Source organism: Rhodnius prolixus, unplaced genomic scaffold (genome assembly GCF_049639745.1).
Source record: "Rhodnius prolixus isolate KJV_2025 unplaced genomic scaffold, Rpr scaffold_1, whole genome shotgun sequence".
Lineage (NCBI taxonomy): Eukaryota > Metazoa > Arthropoda > Insecta > Hemiptera > Reduviidae > Rhodnius > Rhodnius prolixus.
This window is the reverse complement of record NW_027411581.1, coordinates 55,045,645-55,073,336: the sequence shown is the minus strand read 5'-3', so window position 1 is coordinate 55,073,336 and position 27,692 is coordinate 55,045,645. Positions and strand designations below refer to the sequence as shown.

At 35.1% G+C, this 27,692-nt stretch overlaps 1 protein-coding gene across 5 annotated transcripts in view; it reads right to left on the bottom strand.

The window, feature by feature from the left end:
- LOC141462363 (rab11 family-interacting protein 4A-like) overlaps positions 1-27,692 on the bottom strand; it is a 154,393-nt gene that overhangs the window by 73,763 nt on the left and 52,938 nt on the right. The window contains exon 1 of one of the 5 annotated variants that reach the window (XM_074144163.1): positions 19,262-19,616. The exons of the other annotated variants lie outside the window; for them this stretch is intronic. The gene's annotated coding sequence lies outside the window, so the exon portion shown is untranslated. Of the gene's footprint in view, positions 1-19,261; positions 19,617-27,692 lie in introns of those variants that run through there. 5 annotated transcript variants of the gene reach the window in all.

Here is a 27,692-nt window from a genome sequence, read left to right as displayed (position 1 = left end):
TGGAAATTTTTTAGTAATTTACTACCAGGTTTTCAAATTAGGGGTTTAGGGAAGGGATTAGCTATGAGGTTAGCATACTGGACTCCCACGCGGAGGTCCCGGGTTCGAATCCAGCAGCTGACCCTTAGATTTTCTCTTCCTAGGAGCTTCTTACAGCTCACTGTCCGGTGATGGACAGTGTTGCCTGTAACGAGAGAACACTGTCCGGAGGCCGGCAGTGCACTGGAAAAAGCTCCGGGCGCTAATAACCTTGGATGTTGACGCGCCTTAAATCATTAAAAAAAAAATAAATAAATAAAAATTAGGGGTTATGGAGAATTTTTAGATGTAGGCCTACAAATAGATGTACCTTACAATTACAGAATTTTCTGAAAATTTGGCATTAAAGCGATGTTGTATATTTGTACAATAACGAATGTAAAAAACTTTGGGAGCTTTTTAGGGAAGTGATTTTCAAAAGTAAAGCGTTATAAGGAAATAGGTCCTATTTCTATCAATTATACAACGAAAACAGATCAATATTAGCATCTATACTATTTACTAAAATCTTTAGCGTATTTTAAAAAACAAAACATTTACAGCCATTGAAAGTAATTCTCTAAAAGTAAGTGAATTCTCTTTAAGAAAGTAAGCCGCCTATTTGGAAAAATCCGTTGGGATTCATCAGATGTACGAAGAAGTGCCAGAAGGCACAATTAAGCGAATTTGAAAGGGGAAGAATTATAGATATATATGAAGCAGGTACAGTCGAACCTCGCTTAACGAGCATAATTCGTTCCAGAACCTTACTCGTTACGCGAAATACTCGTTAAGCGAAACAATTTTTTTCATATAAATTAAAATAAAAGGGGATAATTGCTAGATCAGCCACACTTACACCATTTTCTCGTTTCTCAATAATTTTACGTTTCAATTCTAACGTTATTTTAATTCTTTTCGAAGCCATTTTGTTAGAGGGATAACAAAATAAACACAATAATATTTAAACACAAATATCATTATATGGACTTCCCCTATACACCACTCATTCGGTGAAGTTCGGTTTCGACTGTATCAATGCATTAGATACGTGGAGAATATGAAACGCATATGCGTAAACAGGAATGACTAATCGAAGAATGTGCAGTTTTCGATGAGTCAGTGAAAACTGCGCAGTCAGCGAAATGTCATTAGAAAACTATCGTTATGCGAAACATCGCTCGCTATAAGAATCAATTTGTTTTACTCGTTATGCGAATTACTCGTTAAGAGAGGTGCTCGTTATGCGAGGTTCCACTGTATTTCTTTTTATGGCTCGAAAACATTCTATTTGTGCTTCGAATATAGAGATCCATGTCTGAGACAGGCATCCAGCACCATCGTCCTGGAAGTAGAAGTCCTTGGAGAAGGAATCAACGCTAAGATAAAATAAATAGATTTGATTCTTCAGCTCCTATAGCGGATAAACTTACAACACTATACGAATATCTTAGAACGCTTTTTAGTATTGCAAGCATCGTTTTTAGGATGCTAGCATGTGTTGTTCACTTTTAATTTGATGAAAATATTTTTTGTTGAACTCCTGTTAAGAGTAGGAGTTAATGGATTAAATAATTCGAATAGAAATATCAGGATGGTAGTTTTGGGAAAACAAATTCGTAGGAAAGATGGAATAATTATCTTCTTAAGTTCTGTCTAAGATAAGAAAAACCATTAGCATAGTCGTTTCTAATAGTACCACTGTTGGAACTATGTCATTCAACTCCAACATTGTTTAGGCTTTAAATAACACACCTAAATAAAACTCCTGACAATCGCTTGCCGATAAGATTATACATGCGTGTTAAAATAAAAGAAAACAAATAAATGAAATGCTCCATTTGCAGCTAGCGACTAGATTGCAACAAATTCCATTGTTCTTAATGCAACTAGATAACATTACAGAACGCTTTGAAGCAGCGTTTTCTCCTTTGTTTATTTTTATAAATTTTTGATTATCCATAGTTCTCCCTTTCTTGACCTTGTCTTCAACGACCATCAAACGATCGAACTTACATTCCCAAAGAACTACCCAAAAATAATTTATATAGAAAAATGAGTGTAATAAAAGTTATAGATACGTATGTGCTGAAAATAGAAAATACCTAATACTAAAATTCGCTGCAGTAAAGTCAAACTTGACTAAAAACGCAGTGCCCGAAGCGACAGTGGTAAAAGAAAACGGAATTGAAGCTTTTTTGCACTTTTTAAGTTTCTTAGATATTCAAAAATATACAAGCACACTCACACACCCACAAACAGATGGAGGAAATCACAGGGAAATCTGTTGATATTGAGTACGAGCAATAAACATTCATAGGTAAAAGCGAATTTCGGCGCTTTACAAAATCAGGCAAGCCAGTAGTAATAGTAGTAGATCGCAAGTTCAGCAATTATGGCATCCAGTTACCAAAATTCAGCAAAAATAGCAACATAGGCAGCACACAATAATCCATTCACTACTAATTGAACAGAAACCTTACGTAGCACCCACTCAGTTCAGAAAGGAATGTAGGTCTGAAAAGTAATGAAGCTAGACCAAACAGGCTTTGTATGGCATACATAAATTGGGAAGAGTCATACAAAGCAAAGTGCTTCTTTAAGCGTAGATAAAATCCATACTGGCTGAGCCAAATCTCACCTTCTTGGTAGGCCCATAAAGTGATAGGGCATTGTCCTAGGATAATAGCCAATTCTTCATGTCACTGTGACCATCACTCAGCTCAAACGACACATCATCCTTCTCCAACTGAGCCCCAGAGAGCGAATCTGATTCGGTTTTGTGTATGAGGAGAGGATCGTAGCTCGCTTATGTTTACAGTTTATTGACGCAAGAGTTTTCTCTTTAAAGAGAATTCTTAAAAATATTGATATAACTAATAACTAAATTAATTGAATAATTAATTTAAATGTTATCGTTTTGTTTATCGTAATAATTAAAAATCATTTTATTTTCAATTAGAAGGTAACTTGGCAGACGGACAAATTGTCCATTGTCTTAAGTGTTTTTGTTTATAAAAAGTGTAAGTTTTCCTTTTATTTTTTAAATAAAACACTATCTATCTATCTATAATTAAAGTTTCCGCATAGTTTGCTGCGTCATAGTTCCAGATGAGTGTTAAAATCATCTTAAAATACACGCCTCAACTAGGCTTGCATTATTATTGTCCTGGCCTAAAGCCTTATCTAGAAATCTGCAGCGTTTTACGTTTAATTTCTGCAGCGAAGAGGAACGGTGCCGTTTAGCAAATCCACACCAACCAAAGAGCATGATTTCTCAGCTCCACTTATGCTTATTGCTTTGTTCTGGACATTATTCAGTTGTCTGACGGAAACATGAGCCTATGTGAGATGAGCATTTGAATTAAAAACTTACTGAAGATAAGCTTCAATTTCATTTCATCAAAGAAAACCCTTCAAAAAGCGATATTAGCATGCTGCTAGATGTTATTCCAAGATATCTGCAGCAATCCTACCCACTGATTATCTCTCTGACTTGTTCCTTATAACTGAACATCTAAGTTTAATTGACAGCTACTACATACGGAGAGAGCAATGTATATGCATTTGATACTATCATAATGGAAATTTATGAGACACAGTAGGATTCCAGCTTGGTAAAGGAAAACTCGCAAACAGATTTAATCTTCGGACGGCCGCCCAGAGCATTGAACACAATAAAACGCTTTTGGTGAAAGTAGTAGTAAACAAAGCTGTTGTAAAAGCTGTCTGCTGGCTTGTTGGAAAGCGTTCACACAACAATAACAAGGACAACAGTCTCGACACACCAGATCGCAAGATCTAATATCTACAATGGGGGTCATTCTTTTTATTTATACTGTTTTTTATTATTATTGTTATTGTTTATATAATATTAAGTGTGAGAAAGTACTTTCATACTATTGTTGTTATTTAGTGTGTAAATATTGTTTTTATTCTAATAATCAGCTGTTTTAGAACTTTCTATTACTATTTTTAAAAGAAAAACCAGATCTTACCCCCTACCAATATTTCTTTTTGCCAAAATTTATTTTACTCACACTCAAACTAGATGTAGACAAATTTAAATTATTTTCTTAACCAAACAGACATCGCCCTAACATAAATTTCACACAGAACTCTTAACTTCCTGGATATAATACTATATCACACTGTTAGGGACAACAACTTAGAATTCGGAATATTCAGAAAGCTCACGTCCATGACACTATTATACACAACAGTTCCTACCATCCTACTCAACATAGACTAGTCGATCTCAGACTCCTGACAGATTGAAAACTTAACCTCTTGTACTGACCAACTATGAGTGAGAACTCAACATCATTCGCACAATAGCCGCCAATAGCTTTTACACCTCCAACATTATTAATACTTTGGATTTGTACTAAGTACAAACAAACATTTCCCAAACCAAGGCCAAAACAATAACCCACCCAACCAACATATTCGCCACTTTTACTTACATCGGAAACGAGACCTACAAACTATGTAACCTTTCCAAGAAACTAGGCCTCAAAACCGCGCTTAGGACCAACAACAAACTGGGAAACAGTGCACAAATCGAAACTAACAACCCTTATGTCAACAGCGGTAATTAAAAACTAGTTTGTCCAGACTATGATAGTTCTTATACTAACCAGAGTGGGAGAAAAGTCCAAGACAGATACAAAGAACACATCCGCTCGTATAAACACAAATTACGCAAACCTCCTTATCAAATACGGACATCAACAGGACAGTATCAAAAACACAATGACTCTGTTACACCTACGCACAAAACTTGCATATCCCTTAACTACCTACTAGGATTGTTTTATTTCACAGGATTAGTACCGAAAAAAAAGTGGAAGGAACTGTACCAACTACTTCAGTTATAATCAAGGGCTGGAAATTATTTCCAGAATGTCGAAAATCTGCACGATTGTAATACTTCCACAAAGGAAGAGTGAGACAAAGTAAAAAAACATGAAAAAGTTAAGATTAATGTAACCGACATAAAGAGCACCAATCACTAGTAACTCAAGCATTGGACATTTTTGTATTAATTTAAATAATTAAGGATGGGCATTTGAGAACAGCTAGTACATTTGTATCTGCTATTACATATGTTAACTTGACTAACTCACACCAAATACCATCTCACCAATTTGGGTTCAGATCAAAGTATTTATTAATAACATCAAGTTAAGCGAGTAACTGAACATATCGTGAATAAAGTAGAAAACATAAAGTACACAACAGCTATATTTCTTGATCTAGACGATGTTTTTGACAATTTTGGCACGCTGGACTGCTTTACAAAATTAAATCGACTTTCGCTCTTAATTACATTATTCAAATCATAAGCAACAACTCTTATACTATTCAGTTTCTACTCTATGAACAAACCTAAATCTAGTATAACGATCTTAGCTACCTACAACAAAATGTCATTAACAAAACCATCACCTACTTACAGACATCAACTAATCTTATAACAAACTGGTTAAAAAATATAAAATGGAAATAGAATTTAAACCAATCGAAACGTCGGCAAAATTCTTCCTTCTGAGGAGGTTACGAAATGAAGATCAAGACCCCTATAATCTACCGAGAAATCTCTTAGAATCAGAAAGATCAAGGAGTGCATAGCTTGACTAACTCTAGACATCAACACAAAAAACCATAACCCAACTGAGACAGTTATAGCCACTTATTACCATAAAATCTCTAACAATAACGAACAAGACACTACTAGAACCCTTTCAAATCTGGAGAACAGCTAGTAAACGACTGACCAAACAACTAAAAATAATTCACTGAACTCCGATCACCAGAAACACACAAATTCATTCAAACGCTAAATTAGAAATTATAGTCGATTAAAAATAGAAGGATACATTAAAAAGGTTTACATATCATCCAAAAAACAATTTGGGGAAGCAATGAACATTTAGTCGATTAAAAAGAAAAGATTAAAGGGTAGATTAAAAGAGTTTAGATATCAATTCCCCCCCAAAAATTGGAGGAAACCATGGATGATACGGTTGGACTTATAGTCGATTAAAAAGATAATAGAATACATCAAAGTGGTTTAGAAACCAATTACAAAAAAAATTTTGGGATTCAAAGAACACATATTTTGAACTTATTTTCTATTAAAGAGAAAATATTAGAGAATGCATTAAAAAGATTTAAAAATCAGTTCCAAAAAACAATTAGGAAACAAAGAACGATAATTCTTAACTTAAGGTCGATTAAAATAAAAAGATTAAAGAATACTTAAAAAAGGTTTATAAATAAACTTTATAAACTTTTTGTAGTACATATTCAAAATTAAAGAATTAACCAACTCAGGACGTAGTCAAGACATAGCATTAATATTAATTTTAAGAAATAACTAAATGATAACATGCTATTTTCATGCAAGAATAATAAAATATAATTGAAATTTAAAATAAGTGATTGATAAAGACTTACTGTGTTTAAATAATATAAAAGTCCATCAGCATCTCAGTAGAACACCAGTCCAATAGCACTTGACACTTGACACTATTTAAAATAATTCACAACACTATTCGCACTAAAACTGTATATCACGCACTAAGTATATCTTAAACACAATTTATAAAATAGAACTTCACTTTAACACGCACTAATATTCACTTAAAAAATCACGTTAATAAAGAGACACACGAACGAGTTAAAGATGGCCTTCCGGTAACTGGCCAGGCAGATCAGCTGGTTAAGTAAGGTTATCTAAGCAGTGTGACCAACTTATTTTTTTCATTTTTTTATTCATAATGTAAAAAATTAAAATGTAATTAGTGAATTAGCGAATTTATTTCATCGATTTATTTTAAAATCAACTTTAAAGAAGATTTAACTAAATCAACGCAAGTAAAGATAAAAAAACAGGTGTGAGCACTCACTTGAAAAATTTCTTTCAGCTTAAAATTTTGTAAGAAACAGCCATTAATTACATTTTAATTTGGTAGATTGTGAATGGCAAAAAGAAAGCAAGAGGGAAGAAAAAAGTTCGATCTTTGATTCCGGCGGCCATCTTTAACTAGTTAGTGATATCTCTTCGTTAACGTGATTTTTTAAGTGAATATTAGTGCATGTTAAAGTGAAGTTCTATTTTATAAATTGTGTTTAAGTTATACTTAGTGCGTGATATACATTTTTAGTGTAAATAGTATTGTGAATTATTTTAAAAAGTGTCAAGTGCTATTGGACTGGTGATCTATGGGGATGCTGATGGACTAAATTTCTTAAACACTTTAAAGACGTTCAGTAAATTATTTTTTTGTAATTTCTTTAGTTGTTTGGTCAGTAGTTCACCAGCTATCCTATCAGACAGTTTCAATACATTTGTGAGAGCAAATGTGGGTATTGTTTAGGAAAAGGATATATGGGCTTACTCCAAGGTTAGCTTTATACATTTACCAAAGATACCATGAAAAAACATTTTCACGATATTGTATAGAACAGTATTAGGATATTAGAACGGTTTCTAATTCCAAGAATAATAAGATAGTTTCATGCTGCCAGGTGACTCATCAGGATAAGTTTCACTGTTAGGGCTTCAGGACACGTGTCCCACAAGTCAATTAAAAGGATTCTTACTAGAGAATTTAATTTACTGGATTGAATTCTATTGTTTTGGCCTTGAACTAAATATTTATTGTCTTTTATGTACTTTAGCTAATTTATGAATATAAGATGTGGAAATATAATCAGGCTTAAAAGTAGAGCTATTGATATAAGTACATAATGTATTAAAGTAGTAATAATTGTTTTCTACTTCCTGTTACGATGAATAAGAGGAATGGCGAGTGAATCCTTACTGATGCGATTTTATCGATTATGTCTCAAACGATTCTCTTTAAACATCGAAAACCATTTTCCACTTTATTTAAACCGGTAAATGATGGAGAGGGGGGGAATTGCAACGTTAAGTGCTGCGACGTGCCTCTTCAGTAAAAAGTACGATTTAAGTGTCTATCTGATATTAATAGTGCGATAATAATTTTTGAAATTATCCAATTAAACAGTAGCAATGATAATACTTCGAGTAGGTTTGCCAATAAAATTGCAGGAAAAAAAATAAAAGAAAGTTGTACGTGAGTGGAGACCATATTTGAATCTTGTTATGGTCTCAACATGGGAGATATAATATTGGGGGAATATTACCTGTAAGCCAGTTAACCGAAATGTTATTTCCCTTGACATTATACCGGCAGAACCTGTAGAAATTTCGTAATTAGATTGGTAACCTCCCGTTAGCATTACTGGGGAATCTATAGATAGAACTGCTTTCAGAGAGTGAAAGGAATAAACCTTTATATTGACAATTTTAAACAAAACCTGTACCTGGAATACCTTTCTAATCGAGTCACTGAAACTTCTGCAATTGAATTAAAAAAAATATATAAATAAATGTGTAAACACATAAACTGTTCGATCTTAGAGAAATTATTGGAAAGTGCAGATATTTTAGATGTGGGTATTTATAAATTGACCTCTTTGTGTGACCGTAGTTGAAATTCCAGAAAAATCGCATCAAATTCAAATTTAATAATAAGCAACCAAAAGTACCAACAATTTACTGAATATATTTTTCAAATAACCCACAACACATTTATAAAAATGTAGAACTGTTAATCAACACAAGCCCTGAAATGACCTCCTTAGGTTGAAAGATTGGCAAAGTAAATGAAAAAATAGTTTATAATCTAATAGAGTAGAATTTTATTTAGGTACACCTAAACTGATCTAGTTTACATTGCTTACTTCTAATTATAGATCTACATTTAGATATATTAGCAGTTACATATAAAAGTGTAGGGTAGTACTTTCTGCATCGTGATATCCTCAATCTACATGGGAATGTTGCCCATTCTAACGTTTTTATTATTCTTACTTTGGGCTACACCCAGGTTACCTCAAAAAAACGAAAAATCCCTAAAAGAACAAAATTGCTTTTCTTCTACATCTGTGTCTTTTTCTCTCTTACTACATGAAAGGAAAGTATTGTAATCACTTTAAATTTCCCACATCTAGTTTTCTAGGGAATAATCAGTTTTAAGGATCTCTAAGTCCACCAAAAAACGAGGTATTAGAAATTGAGCAATATACGTGTGAGTTACTAAGTTGAAAACTATGAAGACGCACAGATTTCGTAATTTGCTAATCCATGGGATCTGATAATGACTTATCGAAAGAAATCCCTGTACCGGAATGCCATTTTTACGATTTTTTCCAATTTTTTTTTTTTTAATGATTTAAGGCGCGTCAACATCTAAGGTTATTGGCGCCCGGAGATTTTTTCAGTGCACTGCCGGCCTCCGGACAGTGTTCTCTCGTTACAAACAACACTGTCCGTCACCGGACAGTGAGCTGTAAGAAGCTCTTAGGAAGAGAAAATCTAAGGGTCAGCAGCTGGATTCGAACCCGGGACCTCCGCGTGGGAGTCCAGTACGCTAACCGCATAGCTAACCCCTTCCCTAGTTATCTTTTTAAAAAAGGTTCCAACGGTTTGCTTTAAAGTTGGTACACTCGTTGCACAGCTCAATATAAAACTTTTATTTTTCACTAAATTTTGAAAGAAATTCGATTAAGTGTAGTTTTGAAAGAAAGAGAGAGAGAGATTATCTGATTGTTAGTCATGCAATATACGATATCTAGAAAGGTTACCAAGATGTCGGGCTATTACCAGTAGAACACGGCATACTAAATATGATATTTGCATAGATTACGTAGGCGTAGACTATATATTTGTGCATATTGTGTATATATTTAAGCATGACTCAGATAGGAATCATAAAGGTGAGTTGATGATTCAAACGTTTCAGTTAAATAAAGCTGAAAAAGCTTTTGTTTTTTTGTTTTTTTATTCCTACCTTCATCTAATTAATTCCTTAATTCCTACCACAAGTATACAGGTTTACATCCACATGCACTTTTCTGAATTGGATTAACCAAGAATCTAGGCCACCTAAGGGGCTCCAGCTTAACAACACAAACAATACTCAATACTGGCAACCGTAATTGTTAAAAGAACGCGTTACCTTCTGGGCTCCCTCGGGATAAGCACTTTCTCTTGTTTAGCCCAGGACTTGGGAGAAAGTGAACTTTCTCAGAAAGGTTAGTTTCAGGAGTCGAAGGAGGATACATCTCAATCTTTGGCTATTCACTTTTTCTTTCGCTTTCCTAGAATGCTTTCAGTGGATATAACGCGTGGAAGAAGGATGTATCCCCTTTTCAAGACATCAGAGAAGAGATTTCTGGCACAAGAGACTGCTAACCGCTCTCCTGGGCTTTTCTAAATTTTTGATCGTTACTAGTATAGGTGGGTGAAATCTTCATCTACATCTTCTGAATTTAAGGATATCTTTTAAATATCTTGGGATGGGTGTATTGGAGAACTATTGGTAGTGGTTTTCACTGACCAACAGCACCCTTCTCTGCCTAGAATTTTGGTGGAGTTCTCTTAATTTGGGGAGAGAGATGCCCACAGAACATCTTTGGGCGAGGTGTTGGTAGGTGAATGTAGCTTCTTAGGATACTTGCAGATTCTTTTAATTTAGAAGAAGACGAGTTTTCTCCAAAGTATTGATAAAAAAATAAAAAATAATGTATTTCTAAGTTGGCTTCAATAAAAATTGGGGCAAACGTTACAAGCAAGGCGTCGATGAGGCAATTTAAAGATAATATTGCTTACAATTAAGATAAAAATAAAAAAAACTTTAGCCAGAAACTTTCCCAAGTCTAGAATGTAATAACTATTTTTATGGCTATTGTTCACTGAACGCGCGTGGGAGGGCAACTCTGCACTATGTGCGCGTATGTACGTGTATATTGTAGTTAGTAACGAGTTAGTTAGATGCAGTGTGGGAGTGAAAGGCATTGTTGCAGTCGCTCAGATCAGGACACCCTTGGCTTCCTTCAGATCGGCCATGTCACTGTTACAGCATAAAAGTAACTGTCACTTTTACCCCCACCACTTTCGTCATCTCATTATTGTAAGTTTAATAATTAATCCAATGATTTTCGGACACCTAAAGGCTTCTAGAATCTAAATATACATACAATAGGCAAATATTTTGCCTACATAGGTGTAGTATGTTTATCAGGAACTGCGTAATTATCACCCTTTGTTAGCAAATTTATCGGAAACGCTAATTATTCGTGAATTAAAACAAGATAATTAATATTTCATTTTAGAGCTAAACTTACATCCAACAGAATCTTATAAAATTCATTATTTTGGAAACACATTCACACTTCCTTTAGCTCACACTCGATTCTCACGGCTGCAAGGAGAAAGTGAATTTTCAGCAATAAACAGCACATTGTGGAGGGAACACCAAAATTTCACACTCTTGGAAACCCCGTGCAATTTAAATTTCGCGAAAAACGTTTTAGACCTTAAATAGATCATAGTTCCAAAAATTGCATTCGATTGGTTTTTTTCAAGAAAAGTGAAAAAAGCTAATATGCCATTTTGTTTAAACATAGAATTTTGGCAACTCATTAAAACCTCATTAATAATACATTAAAAACGTATAGGTACAGAAAATCTGCGGAAGCTTTTGAGGAAATCTATTAAGTGAAGCGAAAATAGGTTAAATCTAAAAACGCACTTCTTGTAAACAGAATTCCTTCAAGGTTACCTTTTCCAAAATAAAAGAACTAAAAGTACAGCATGGGTGCACGCAATGTTAGGGAAAAATTCGAGAAAATCTACGGCAGTAATTTTGACCATAACTTTATAAACATTTCCGGTAACAAAAAAGACCAATTAGTATATCTGCACGAAAGCATTACTTCCATGCTATAGCAGGAAGTGGAAACTGCATGGTAAATATTAAATAATATAGTGAATTCCTAACTTAACTAAATAATCCGGAAAGATTTAGAGCGAATGTATAATAATTAACCATGATAATTAGTTTAAAAATATATTAATTACTATGCATCTAGCACGGTGTAAACAAAAATAAGTAAAGAAGTGTGACATCTCATCGAGTATTACATCAATTCAGAAAAACAAGAACGTCATTAATTATTTACTATAATATTTCTTTTGCGCATCGTTGCGCTGCTGTTATTTACAAGAACAAAAGAGAATCCAAACAATCTGCATTCCACATATAATTCTTCAACAAATATTTGCTTTTATTATCACAATCTATAGAATTGCAGTTTTAACTAGTCGATAGAGGTCGAAAGTATTGTCAATATTATGCATTCTTTAGGATATTTATCTACAGACTCTAGAGACTGGTAAGTTTAGTTTAGGGAAACGATTTGAAGTTTCATAATTTCATGTTTCTTTTTCACTTTTTGAGGTTTTCTTAATAATTGGTTGAACGATTTTCTTCTAATCCAGGTTCTAATTCTATTCAAGATTCCATTAAAGGTATGTCTGGAAAGAGGGAGGTTAGTTTTCGCTCTAAGAGCAATTTTAGAGAATTTTTTAGCAGCAACATGTTGATGAAAATTAAACATCTCTCTTAAATTCTGTATTTGAATAAATAAATTAATCATTTGACCAAAAGTGCTAATTTTCTAGAATGGGTTCTTTCAATTTTGCACAATTAATTTCATGACAGTCCTAGGAGGTAATAGGCATCTCTCTCTAATGCTAAACTATTCAGTATTGCCAACTACGTATTATTAGTAAGAAATGTGGCGCTAAAATTCCCAGTTTGGTGAAAAATTGCCTGACCGGAAATGTGAATCTCTATGATATCTTTTATTTTTTTAGCTTTCGCTTGCCGTCAATACAAATAAAGAATAATCGCTTTGAAAATTGATTGTACTAGGACGTTAATTGATTGCAGGAATTTATTAAATTGACGGCAACTAACATAAATCCTAAAATACAAAGTTTGAAGAAAAGCTCTTTGGAAAACAATAATTAGAGCAGAAATTCATAACGAAACTCAACTAATTACTAAGGTGAATAGAGGTAACTTGGACTCACAATAGTTATGTCTAGCTATACAATTCCATAGAATGAATATATTAAGGATGGATACGGTCGAAGGAATGACGTGAGAAAACACCGTCATGGACAATGTAAGGTAAGCTCTCCCATCTGTGGGAGGGAAAACTGCCATAGCTCTTTATGTCTGGAAACCTGTCCATAGAAAGCTTACGATGGAACATAACTATTCAAAATGATAGCAACTACTATGCGCTTAACAAATGTATCGTATTTTAAGTAGGGTTATTTTATTTTAGGTACAGTAAAACTTCTTCCGAAAAGCGGATACACCAAAATAACACGCTACAACAAATTTTCTCACCAGATCAACGGCCCCTGATTATCTTAGAATTACTTACTATTATATTCTCTTATTCCCAGTAAAAAGGAAGTATTGCGGTCATCTAAAATTTGCACAGTTAGATTTTAGCCGGAAATACGTGTTTTGAGAAGCCCTGATCACCCCCTTCCAAAATGGCTTATACCTAATGGTCTTGGTGGATTGTGGCACAGCAGTATCCAACACTTTGAATCTATTATTATTATTGTTATTATTATTATTGTTATTATTATTATTATTAATGGACGAAATTAGTAAGTACTCTTTTATTCTGGACGTTGAAAATTTGAAAATACCTCTATTATACTTGATTAGAGAATTATTAATTTATGAACGACTGAAGTTAAAACGACACGCTGTTCAATTAACTGACCAGGCTCTATCCGATACAAAAGAGCTAAAAGCGCCGGATCATCGATTGAATGCATGCTATCTGAAAACCGCATGCATGGACAATGTTTCTAAGTACATCAATATCTACACTCAAAATAAGCATGAGTCTACTTGTTTCATAAACAATTAGAAGGTTTTCTTTGTAAACTGTTTTTGTTTACCTCTACTCTGAATATAGTACGTTGAATAAACATAGTCGGCAGGAATATATATTGCAAAAAAATTGGTAATGAATATAAAAATAGAATAATTATTTGAGAAAGTAAAAGATGTTCTTCCTCCGGCCTGCATTAAAATCATTAATGTTTTCTCTTTTTCAATATTGCTACAATTCATCCTCATCTGCCTCTTTCACTTCTAAGATCTTCAGTATGACAACAATGGATTATTACTTTATATTGAAGAGAAAGTGCCATTAAAATAAGTGTCAATGAATTCACAATTATACCCGGTACATTGTATTTGTAGAAACTGTAAAAGAGGTGAAACTTCGGTGGCAAAAACATTTTTATTTGAGTATATGATTGCATAAGTTGTGGCGAATTCAGGATGGGCCATAGGTATTATCGTACAAGTTTAAGATATCTGCCAGGAAGTAAAAGCCTCAAGTCGCTGCAAGTGAGTAGATGCTAATCGCTTTTCGCAACACTGACGAAAGCGATGTGAGACGAGTTAAGATCTGGTTTGCAATTCTGTAATTAGGCTGATTGTGAGACCTTGCTACTAACTAAACTAAATTTGGTAAGCTTCAATAAAAGTGCTTAGAATCAGTTAGATGGGGCAAGTTTAGTGAACGACCGAATCAAGGATTTCCAAAAGATACCTGTATGGTAAACCTGGAGGCAGAAGTAAAAGAGCACATCCTCGCTTGCGGTAATTGGACGCAGAGAGATGTTTGTAGGTGGAGACACGAGTATGAAGACGAGTGGAATGCTGCCTTAGAGGAGGTCAAAGTCTTTAAAGTAGCGCCCTTTTGTATAAGAATATAGCCAGCCCATAAGGGAACAGCACTTATCTTACTGTTAGTCTGACTTTAAGTGCACCACATTCTAAGTTGTAAGATATGATTGCGAAACAGGTCATCTGGTTCCAGCCAGATCACGTTCATTAGATTTCTTTCTTTAATAATGAATTCCAAAACATATTTACAATCCTGGTTTTACCTGGCTCCGGAAGTGGAGAATAAAGGTTAATCATCAGAAATCCAAGCACATTAACTACCACCTTAAACAGAAAAATCCTTCCCGCCATATATCTCAATCAAATTTCTTTCCCAACAGTTTCGCAAGTCCGTAACCTGGGACTCCACTTGGACAAACGTTTGACATGGAACCCTCATACTAGCCTATAACGAACTGAATGCTAAAGAAACTACAGGACAAACGCTCCAAACTCACTCTACAAAACAAACGACAACTATACAACTCCAATACTCTGCTAGCTCCAATGTAAGACTTCTTCTTCTTTTTCTTTGTCTAATGCTTTTATGTCTTCGTCGAGCTTTAGATAACCTAGTCCTTTGACCAACGGATGTACTCTTCCCTGTTGCTTGCCAATTTTTGGATAGAAGACCTAATCTGACCTCGCTTTTGTGCCTATCGCCCGGTTTAATCCAAATAGCCCAATCTTGGTTTGCCTCTTGGTCTACGGCCTTAATATAAGACTTAAGGACATAAACTATACGGGACCACCAAACGCACAAACCTCAATCGCATTCAATCCTTACAGACCAAAATACTAGGCGTACCTTAGTCAATGGTCCCTTTTTTCATTTCAAATCTCACCATCTATACCGACATGAAAATTCCTTTCGTTTCCGCCGAAGCCAAACTCCGTCAACTAAAATTTCATTCCAAACTATCCCCCTCATGCAATTCCTCACTTATCCAAGCTCTCCCAAACCCAGATGTTTGAGGCGCCGCTGGCCACATGTCCACCTGAATGCTTGACGTCGGGTATCCAGGGAGTCAGTACTCCCTAACGCCTTAAGCGCCTATTATGGCTGTTATCACTGGATAGCCGCCGTTCAAGAAGTCAAGTCAGTGTACGTGCGCTGGCGTTAAGTCAACGCATATACGAGTACTTATTATACGTTCATCTTTTTTACATGTTGTACTTATTTACGAACTTAAGTTGTAAAATTCTTAAATAAAAACAAAAAACAAAAAATTACAATCCACTTCGAAACTTTAACAAGATCGCATACTAACACTAACTGGGTATAACAGCAAGGTAACGTTTAACGTTAGATGACATTAAGAAAGAAAACCTACAGGTAGAAAGAGCGATGAACCTGTACCCTTCACATGAACACAACAGTTCATACAGCACATTCCTGACTATAAACAGAAGATAATATTCATGAAGCAGGTAGAGTACAGGTAGGCAAGGTTTACCTATGAGGGAAGGAAGGACAAGAACTGTAAAGGAGGGGTCCGATAATGTGTCTAACACATTATACCAGCCACCCCCTCGCCAAGCTCACCCTACTGTTTAATGTTACATCCAGGAAAGGTTATACGAGGGAGGAAACAAGTGGGCAGGTAGGTTATACACACCATTTTACTAAACAAAAAAAACTAGTTTGACTGTCTGGGTTCTCTAGAGGATGTAGTTTTAATTTGGAAAATGGTGATCGTACTTGCCTCCTCGTTTGTCTCTTACAGGAAGTATTGAGTTTGATGGGATTTTCTCATTAGACTATTCTTACCGGATATGCACCTCAGATACAGAGAGCAGTTGATAACCTCCTGGATAACCTGGCTTGCGAGCCAGAGGAGGCATCTTTGAAGGCACAGTACATGCTTCACAAGTTGAGTAAAGTGCATTATTTGATAAATTAAGGAATAAGTTTGATCCTTTACATGAAAGATATTGATCACTTAAATACGTGGCAGGAGGTTTCCAATTTTTTTGGTAATTAAACGCAACTCTCCCAAAATTACCAAATAATTATTAAACCTTCTTGCTTGTAACAGATGTGAAATTTATTTTTAGCCATTTTGTGTATGCTTGAGAACATCTAAAGCTCTTAACATTTGATTTTTCTTAGAAAAATCACTCGGAAAACGACTTATGTCCCGATATTAAGAAAAATACTAGCTTGGCAATATTTTTATTAGTAAGGGGATGAAAAAATACATAAAAATGACCTATCGCGTGCACTTCTTTCTCTTTGATAACAAGTTAAAAAATTGAAATATGGTTAATAAATGCCAGTTTTGAAATGGCCTTTAATTTTGAATATATCGAATTGCGGTTTCCGGTATCTTTCATTACTTTTTATACTCTTTAATACTATGTGTGTGAAAGTGGGGGTCAACTGCGAACCCTTACTTTTAGCTGCGTATGCGGGCAGGAATCTAAAATCAAGTCACATATTCTGAAACTAGAGGTGACGGGCAACAAATGTTTCCTCTATCATTTTTCGCTCAGATCAACCGGTTAAGCATGAAATGCATTTGAGCTGTCTGAAAATGAACACCCTGTATAAAAAAAAAAATCATTAACAATTAAAACTTTGATGTTAATACTCAAACAACTTCATTTGAGCTCTGCATATTGAGGAGCGTTTAGATTTTCCTTAAAATAAGAGGCCTAAACTACTCAAAACTAGAAAGAAAGCAGGTTGAGAATTGTTTTGATTCCCCCCTAATCGAAGTTCACTCATGCATTTCCTTCTAGCTTCGGAACTCCGGAAAATATTTACATTTTACATTTAATTTGCATTCCACACTTCCTATAAAGTATAAATTAAAATGAAATTACTTTTTTTGAGGGTCGCGAACCTTTACACTCCTACCCTTATAATTGTCGTTAAAAGAGACTTCTCTTAAAATAATGATTGAAAGAAAAGTAACGTTGTGGATGAAGAAAATCACTGTCGCCCTTTTTTGGGAAAATTTTTCTAAAAAGAGAAAAATTCATTTAGTAAAGCGATATTCGAAGGCTGAAGAATTTCCTTCGCTAAGTAACTGAAGTCTATGCTAAGTGCAATTTTCCGTATTTGAACTAGAGTTTTCACACACACACAGCCCATACTTTTGACTCTTAGGAGATCTCAAAATGGTTGCAAGATATCGAAAAAAATTTGGCACGATCTCAATATACTTCCCTTGATACATTCTTCTGGGAAACGTTTTAAGAAAACTGAATGGAATATAAAAACCAAAGCATGCGGCAAGTTTACCGCAAATCGTATGAAACTTATCGAAAGAATGCTTAACAACTTAATTTTATTATGAAAAATCTCACCACCGATTTACCTAAATTTGGAATTCCTGCTAATCTTTTAATAACACTTGCTGGGATGATATAGTAACTATGCTGAAAGGTCATTTTCTGGGGAAGAGATTAAAAAGAAGCCTCGAAAAACCCTATAGCTCTTGGAGCTTTTAGGGAGGAGTTAAGGCAAACGTAAAATAATTCCACCACTAGCCTTTGCCTAGAGAGGCAGGTAATAAACCTCTTAGTGGTCCCTCTGGATATTGGCTAGGACTAGGCTAAAATGTATCCCTATGCGGGCTGCCTGGAAAACAATTCCTTATAACCTGATTGTTTGTAATCCTTCGTACCCGCAGAGACCTTTGGCCTTTAGAGACAGACCGTACAAGATAAAATGCCAAAAAAGTACTGGAGGAAAAAGCTTGAAACTTTCAAAAAAAAAAAAAAAAAAAAAAAAAAAAGGAGAGGTTGCTCGAACTAAGACCTACATATTTGGGATGGCCATAGGCTTCTTTAGGATGCAACGCCTGACTCCCAAATCCAAACTTAATCTTGCCTCTTCACTAAAGTATAATTCCCGTTTGCCGACAAATTCAAGTTTGAACAATGAATCAATTGGCCACAAGAACAACTTTGCGGAAATTTATTTCCTGTATCAAACCAGGCTCGGGTGGGTGCACCATAAATTACCTTAAAATTTTTATACCATAAATCTACCTTAAAAAAGAGTATATTTATAGTATAAAAGTGCCCAAAATTTGAGAGAAAATGAGCATTCAGTAAAAAATCCATGTTCTAAAGTAAAATCAGTACTCCTCCATCGTATTTATTTACATTTTAACTTTACAACTTGTTTTTTAATGGCCAGCTGACAAATTGAATAATAATATGTAAGTCATTTGTACTCAACAAGAAAAGTTTAATGAGTGAGAGAACACTAATTTTAAAGGGAGCAGGTTATGAATTTTAATTTTTTCATAGAAATGTTAATGTGCCTCTTAACTGAGTGTATATACAGTTGCAGAGGAAGTAGCAAAAGGAAGAGATCATGAGGAATAACTGATGACGTCATGCCAACCACGACACGGTGACCGAATTTCAAAACCGGATTCCCAGTAAAGGGCAAAGTAAATTGCTATCTCCTGGGAAGGTTATAAATGTGAACAACTCTTTAACAATATAATTTTTCTCTTTTAAAATAACAGTAATTGAATTAAGTGTGTGTAAACAAATAAATAATGTTGGATTTACAGTGATTTGTATTTGTAAACAGAACTTATTTTTGATAAAAAAGATAGTTAACATACCTAAAATGTCTGTTCCAGTTTCTTCATTCAGAGAATTTCAAATGGTCAGATGTTTAGATAAAATAAAATTCAGCGATAAAAATGTAACTAAAAGTTACATACAAAAGAAGGAACCCCTAAATAAAATGTTGAAGAAATTTGAAAAGCACGAAAAGCACTTGAAGAATATTCTAAAAAAAATGGAGAGACTACAAAACAAGAATTTTTTTTGTTGTACTTATTACATTAATTAACTTTCATATTTTGTTTTAAAGAAATTCTTTTAATGCCAAAATATTAGCCGATAAAACACTATAGAATAGAAATGAAAACAAAGATAGACAACAGTGTTCCAAAGGTAGGCTAGCTGCTAACTACCAGGTAGCAGAGTCGGTCCTAGCGACCTCAGTTAGTAGTGGGGGTGGAGGGGAATAGAACGGTAGACTTGGCCGTATGGCTCTGCAGGCTGCGCATGCGTCATTTGAATACCTTCGGCAAATACCGTTTGTTGTTCAAAACAATGCACAACAACGACAGCTTCGTTCTTCTTCTTCTTCTCTTCAGTCGATTCTCTTTTGAATTTTTTACTAAGCGTAATTTCTCTTCTTCTATTTTTAGAGAGAGAGAGAGAGAGAGTTTCATTTACAACCCAAATTCTTGAAGATAATTTAAAAAGAAAAAAAACATGGCCACGAACACTTGTGTTCCATTTCCTCTAAAGCAATAGTTCCCAACCTTTTTATGACCAGGGACCATTTTAATATTTTTGTTGTTAGCAGGAACCACAGGTTCCAATATCACAGTAAACTACTTTTAGATTTTAAAAATAAACTACAATTAGCATTGTGATTATGTTTTCAGTTATATTAATGTGCTTTTTGAGCTTGCATTTTCTTAACAAGATGGGGTAATCCTGGGATTGATGAGATTGCTCAAAGCTACACGCACATCATCATTTGCTTTGAAACGACTCCTGGACTTGTTTTTAGGCGCTCTACGCTCGCTTGACGTCCCATTCACCGCGTCGTCGCCGCACACGCGGCCGCATGTCAAATAAATATATTATTATTTTAAAAATGTTAAGTGTTTCGCGAACCATATTTTAGTTCTTGCGGACCACTGCTCTAAGGGCTCTTACAATTCACACGATGCAGGCGAGTTTTTTGTAGGTATCAAGCTCTAAAGCAGGTGAATATCCATTCACACGCTGTAAGTCGTGGAAAGATTTATGAGAATTCCACTGTTTTATTCACTACAAAAGAATGTTAAATTTTATCCGTGGAACTTAATTTTTAATCCTAAAACTATCATTAAATTAGTGTCAGAATAACGTGAGCAGGGACCCACTTTTTACGACCTCTACTTTTACTTCTCGAACGACTGGACCATTCTGATTCAGATGCTTTGCTTTGAAGGATACCAGAAATGGAAGAAAAACAAAAAAATATCCCTCTTCTTCGGAGTGAGAAGTATGAAGCCTTTGCGAAGATTATTTAAAAATTAATTATTTATATTAGTATTTGTAAAAAACCGGATATAATAAAAAAACAAAGAAAAACACTTTTAATAACTAAAGTAAATATAGGTAACTAGTTCTATAATGCATGTTTTAAACTGGGATTAACGTCGTACTCCTAGAGGCTGCCCCAATGGGGTAACAATTAGTTGGCTCCCACTTGAAGGGTTTACTACTTAACGCTATGTTGAGGTTGCTGCAAATTGCTCTTAAAGGAAGGGTTTATCGAGGCACTGCCTTGAAACGGCTTCCCCTCCTCAAAAAAAAAAAAGAATAGATTTTTGGAAAATGTTTCAAACAAAAGATAAGTGCATTTCCTAAGTATACAAAGTTCAAAAATCAATCTGAGAGATAACGTTGGACCCATTTTCGGGAATTGAAATAGTTCTACTAAAAATAGATTTATAGTTGGTAACTCCCAAAAATAAAAGGAATTAAATAAAAATTTTATTCCCTTAAATCATCATATTGGATCTAAATGGACGTATCCAATTGGACAATCAAGGTAAAGCTTAATTGAACTAGTTTTGCCAGCTTATTTCCCAAATTTTTACAGAAATTCCTTTGTTTGACCAGATTTAAGAGAACGTAGAACCCGTCAATGTCTTAGAAACGAAATTATTTAAGAATAAAAACAAATTAAGCCTATAAATTTAGGTATTCTTTTTTTTATTTTAATCATTGATAAAATTACTGAGAGAACAAATTTTTGTTTGGTCATGAACCTGGATTTGAAAGGCTTCTCACTGGAGGAGATTCAAGGCTTCACCTTTCAATTAAGAAGCCCTGAAAAAAAGAGAACATTTTGAAATCCTCATCGATAAGCCTTATTGATTGTCCCGTTAAGAGAATTTGATACAAATATAATTTTATTAACTGCCAGATTCAGTGTTATTTCAGATTTTAGATTTCAGTGTTAACCTCTAAAAACGAGGTAACAGAAGATATTGCTGCAAGAATGGCTGCTGGAAATAGTTGCTTATGGTTGCTTCATACGGTGTTGAAAAGTAAAAATGTGTCAAGAGCAGTAAAAATAAGGCTTTTTAAGACAGTGCTGAGGCCGATCGTCACCTATAGCTCAGAAACGTGGGTTTTGACCCGAGCAGATTAGCAAAGAATACGCAGGTGGGAAAGGAAAATATTAAGGAGAATATTTGGACCTGCGAGGACAGAGGAAGGCTTCAGAATCAGGACGAACCAAGAAGTGGCTGAACTGTTTGGTGAGCCTGATATTGTGTCTTGCATAAAAGCAGGAAGACTGCGATGGTTGGGACACATACACCGAATGGAGGATACAAGGGCTCCAAAAAGAGCGTTGTATGGGCATCCTGGCGGGAGAAGGCCCCGTGGCAGACCACGTCTGAGATGGCTGAGGGACGTGGAGGATGATATTGAGGCGGTCGGCCCTGCAAGGTTGGAGAACGGCTGCGAGGGATCGTGAAAGGTGGAAAGCTGTTGTGGCTGAGGTCCAGGCCCTTCATGGGTTGTGATGATCAGGGAGTGAGTGAGTGAATGAAAATAAAATAACACTACCAAAAATGTTTCTTATAAAAACAGCGATAGTGTAATGAAACGAATATATTTTACGGAAACGCCGAGTCTATTGTAAACAGTGAATGTATTTTGTGTATAAAGAAGGCCTTGGCCAAATCGATGTTCAAACTTGGTCCAGGAGAAGAACAGAGATGAGATCACTAAATGCTAAATACATTCTAGACCACTTCCTATGAATAAATCTATTACTATTTTTTGCGCAAAATTTCTAACCACCAAGGTCATTTAAAAAATAAAAAATGATTATTTAAATTTATTGTACGAGGGTCGTTTGAAAAGTCCGTGCAAAAATAAAAACTACTTAATTTTTTGGGGTAAACCTTTTTTATTTTTCAACATAGTCTCCTTTTAGGCTTATACACTTCGTCCAACGCTGCTCTAGTTTGTTGATCCCTTCCGAATAATAGGATTTGTCCAAGTCTGAAAAATAGCCATTCGTTTCTGCAATCACCTCCTCGTTTGAATAAAATCTTTTTCCCACCAGCCATTTCTTCATATTGGGGAACAAATAGTAGTCCGAGGGAGCCAAGTCTGGAGAATAGGGGGGATGTGAAACGAGTTGGAACCCTATTTCCATTAATTTTGCGACCACAACTGCTGAGGTGTGAGCTGGGTGCGTTGTCGTGATGGAAAAGGACTTTTTTGTGGGCCAATCGTGGGCGTTTTTCTTGCAGCTCGGTTTTCAAACGGTCCAATAACGATGAATAATATGCACCTGTAAATAGCTTTACCCTTTTCCAGATAGTCGATGAGGATTATTCCTTGCGAATCCCAAAAGACAGTCGCCATAATCTTTCCGGCCGAAGAAACGGTCTTCGCCTTTTTTGGCGCAGATTCCCCCTTGGTAACCCATTGTTTAGATTGTTCTTTGGTCTCAGGAGTGTAGTGATGTATCCATGTTTCATCCACAGTGACGAAACGACGCTTAAAGTCCTGCGGATTCTTCTGGAACAGCTGCAAACCGTCCTTGCAACACTTCACACGATTTGGTTTTTGGTCAAGCGTGAGCAATCGCGGCACCCATCTTGCGGATAGCTTTGTCATGTCCAAATGTTGATGCAAAATATTATGTACCCGTTCATTCGAGATGCCCACAGCACTAGCAATCTCACGCACCTTCACTCTTCTGTCATCCATCACCATATCATGGATTTTTTCAATGATTTCTGGAGTAGTAACCTCAACAGGGGCGTCCAGAACGTTCAGCGTCACTTGTGCCCATATGGCCACTCCGAAAATTTTGAAACCACTTATAAACTGTTCTAATCGAAGGTGCACAGTCACCATAATGTTTATCAAGCTTCTCTTTAGTCTCCTGAGGCGTTTTGCCTTTCATAAAGTAATGTTTAATCAACACACGAAATTCTTTTTCGTCCATTTTTTGAAAATCACTCGACTTCCTCGATTCAAACGAATGCCAAACACAAAGAAATAGACCGATCTGGCTGCAACTTGGTGTGTGTTCTTCCAAGTGATGCTACTAACTAAACATAACCTCGATACGCGCCAGTAGTGCTATCTCTCTGACTTTGCACGGACTTTTCATATGACCCTCGTAATTACAAAAAACCTAGGTACAAAGAATTCTGTTGTAAAAACAACTCCACTCTCCACTTCTCTTATTAATTTATTCTTCATCAAATTTCTAAATTTCTAATCTCTGAATTTTTAAATTAAATCTTTTGGGCAGTTACGGTAACTTTCAAAATAGTGTACCGGAAATACGATTTTACTAATTGTTTAATTTCAATGTTCCACAATATTTTAATTTTTTAACTTTCTAGTCGATGTTCCTGTCGCAGAAATAAGCAGAAAATAGTTGAAATATATTCATAGATATTTAACAAAGAATTGCGAACAATTTTCTAACATAATTAACAAACGCGTTAACACCGGAAGAGGAAGACAAGCAGATAGTGGCTATTATCGTTAGCGCACACGTTCTCAAAAGTGGGTCTATTACAATAGACTCTGACTAGATAACTCGCCGAACTTAACTATTTTATTCGAAGATAGTACAGAAAAAAAAGAAGCGTACTTACGTTACCAACATAAAAAGCGTACTTTACTGCTCATATAGTGACAATTCCTTTCTAGTTAATTGCTTTGACAGTATCTACTTACGTAAATGGGCGCAAAAAAAAATAGAGAAAAGTGTTCTGACATGCCGATATATTTGCGTTTCAAGATAATTTTGTTCGAAATGAAGCGCTAAAAATATTTCAATTCTGGCTAAAAATGGTCTAATTAAAGAAATCTTCCAACTGGATTTATTATTTGACTTGTGCGCGTCCAATTACTGGGAAAATAAATAAAAAATCTACCTTCAGAATCCTTTACTCTAAAATGGCACTTCGGAAAAACCATTTTCTTTAAATTTGGAAATACTAGCACCATTTTTAACCTTTCCTTGAATATTATAACATAAATTGTGAAATAAGACATTACATAAAAGTGGCAGTTGAAAGGTAGGCTTACAATTAGCAGCGGTATGAGACGATCTTCGGGATCGGGTTATAATATACGCGCAGATAATCTCCTAAGAAGTTCCTAATAAAGGCCCCCCTCAAAAAAGAAAAAAAATCAATTTTTAAAACATTAGAACAATGGTTGAAGAGATGTGCTATTACGCTTAATGAAACAAAGTCTCAAAACATCACCTTCACTCTTCGTCGCATTACTCTTCTACCAATCTTCTAATAACCTAACACATCTACCAGTAATGAACGTTGTCCGCTACCTTGGGCTTTACTTAGACCGAAGACTTTCTTGGAAACCCCCACACTAGACTAAAAAGAACAGATCTAAACAGACACTACACACTATCGACTACTTAAAAGACTTTTAGACGAAAGATCAAAACTCTCTGGACAACAAAGGCCGATTTATACTTCTATTTTGAAACCAATCTGGGCGTATGGAATAGAGCTGTGGGGTTGAACCAAACGCTCAAATCTCTAAAGGATTCAGTCCCTTCAATCTAAAATACTTCGAACTATTGTACACGCTCCATTTTATGTCTCCAAACTGACTATTAACACTGACCTCAACATTCCTTTTGTCACACAAGTTGCTAAACCAAGATACAGAAAGCACCACTTCAGCCTGCAATCTCATATAAATCCTCTTGCTCAAAATCTTTCTTCAAGAACTCTTGCTGACAACCTGGACAAGACGCCTTAAGAGACTGTGGCCTCGTGATCTCCTCTCAAGTGAAGAGAGTGATTAATGGTCTAATGTTTTGGAGTGTTACCACTAGGTAACTTCTCCACTCGTTTGCTTCATTGTTACTTATAGCGCTAAAGTGCTGATTGAAGCACAAATAAACGCCAAAAAATAAAATAAAAAAGACCAAGTTAACCTTAAACTGACACGATTTTGCATAATTGTATCATAAGTAGTAAGGCACAATTTGACTTTAACTTTCATTCCCAGTTTCAATGCAACTAAATGCAGTTTAGTGCACAGCCTGCATATAATACCTAAGCGCTGTTTTCTCTCCATCTGCTCCTGGTAATGCCTACTGTTAGAAAAGATGCGCATAGACAAACTAAACTCCGATCATCATCATCACACGCACAAACTTCCTGCCTAAATCATACTCGTTATCAGGACACCGAAAATTAATTTATTATTGACGGTAGGTAAGTGTCTGATTAACATATTCCCCCAAAACTTGTACTAATCTTACACAGAAGATTAAACAAAACTATGTGTTCAGAGTTTTGCAGACTTCGAAACTATTTCCAGTAAAGAATCTATTTAGAAACTTTGAAATACTAAGTACCATCAATTCAATAGCAAACTATATTGATTACCAAATTTTAGACACACATATTTATCTTTAGCAGGAATTAAAAGATATAAACGAGAGCTTGATGAAATTCCTTCAAAAGACTAGATATTTGATTTATTGTATTGCCCAGGTACGCTAACTAAAGCTAGAAACTAGAGAGGAGCACTCTACTTTCCAAAATAAGATTAGTCACTTTCTAAAAGTAATTGCTCAATACATCACTGCAGACTCTATTAACTTCATTTTTTTTTATTTTATTCTATTTATTTTTTTACCAATAATATATGTAGTTACACTACATTATGTGAGCATTTTCCTCACCATTAATTTGCTTCTTTACAAGAATCATAATTCAAAATAATTACAGTTTGTGCGCATACATTTTAATTAATATCGTATGTAAACACAAGTAAACTTTGAAGTGATAATTATTCATGCATAAAAAAGTTGACATTTCCCACGTCTAACTTTCTCGTATTTAAATTATCTATATGCGTAGAAATAAATAAATACATTTTTACAATTTTATGTATTTATTTAACTAAATGAAGGTTATTTTTATATTTGGTCCTTGGAAAACAAAAATCAACTTCAAACAAGTTTTAAATAACCTGATAATCAAGTTTAGGAAATTCGATCAGAATTTGTTTTCACAGTCTGCAAATAAGTATATTTATTCATTTATTTATTGAAGAGAGAGAGAGCCCCGAATTGCGCCAATGCACTCTGTACAACTTTCTATGGCATAATAACCATCTAACACCACTCTCAGAACTAGAGGATCAAACCAAAGAGGTATCTATCAGCCAAGGAAATTCTCAACGCTAATCTCTAATATTTCCACAAATAAAAACGAGACTCGACAATTAAGACAATTTAGTACAATTGGTTGGCTATATATGTCTTATTGCGCCATTGGATACTGACTTCCTTAAGACTACAGCATTGCCTGTAAGGTAAATTACTCGTTTTTTATTCGCTGATCGTAAGCTATTTTTTCCTACAGCCCAATAAAATTTGAAATCTCTACTTAAACTTAATTTGTCAGCAATGAAGAAGACCTTCGCATTGATTACATCCTAAAAAAAAAAAAACATTCACTCCCAGAACTACAATGCTGAATGTCTACCTCCCACCAAAGCTTCCATAATCGAAGCTCGGAAAAAAGTGGTTTCATCATTAGAAATGGCAAATAATCTTTCAAGAAGGCAATACCTGCTTCATACAAACCGACAATTCTTCCCATTTCTAAACTTAGTTCACTAAGTATAGCTTTTGCCGAATCTTAACGAAGCAGAAGTTCAACCACTTATTTCTCAAACAATAATAGACTAGACGGATTAGCTATGCAGTTAGCGTACTGGACTCCCACGCGGAGGTCCCGGGTTCGAATCCAGCTGCTGATCCTTAGATTTTCTCTTTCTAGGAGCTTCTTACAGCTCACTGTCCGGTGATGGACAGTGTTGTCTGTAACGAGAGAACACTGTCCGGAGGCCGGCAGTGCACTGAAAAAAGCTCCGGGCGCCAATAACCTTAGATGTTGACGCGCCTTAAATCATATAAAAAAAAAATAATAATAGACTAGA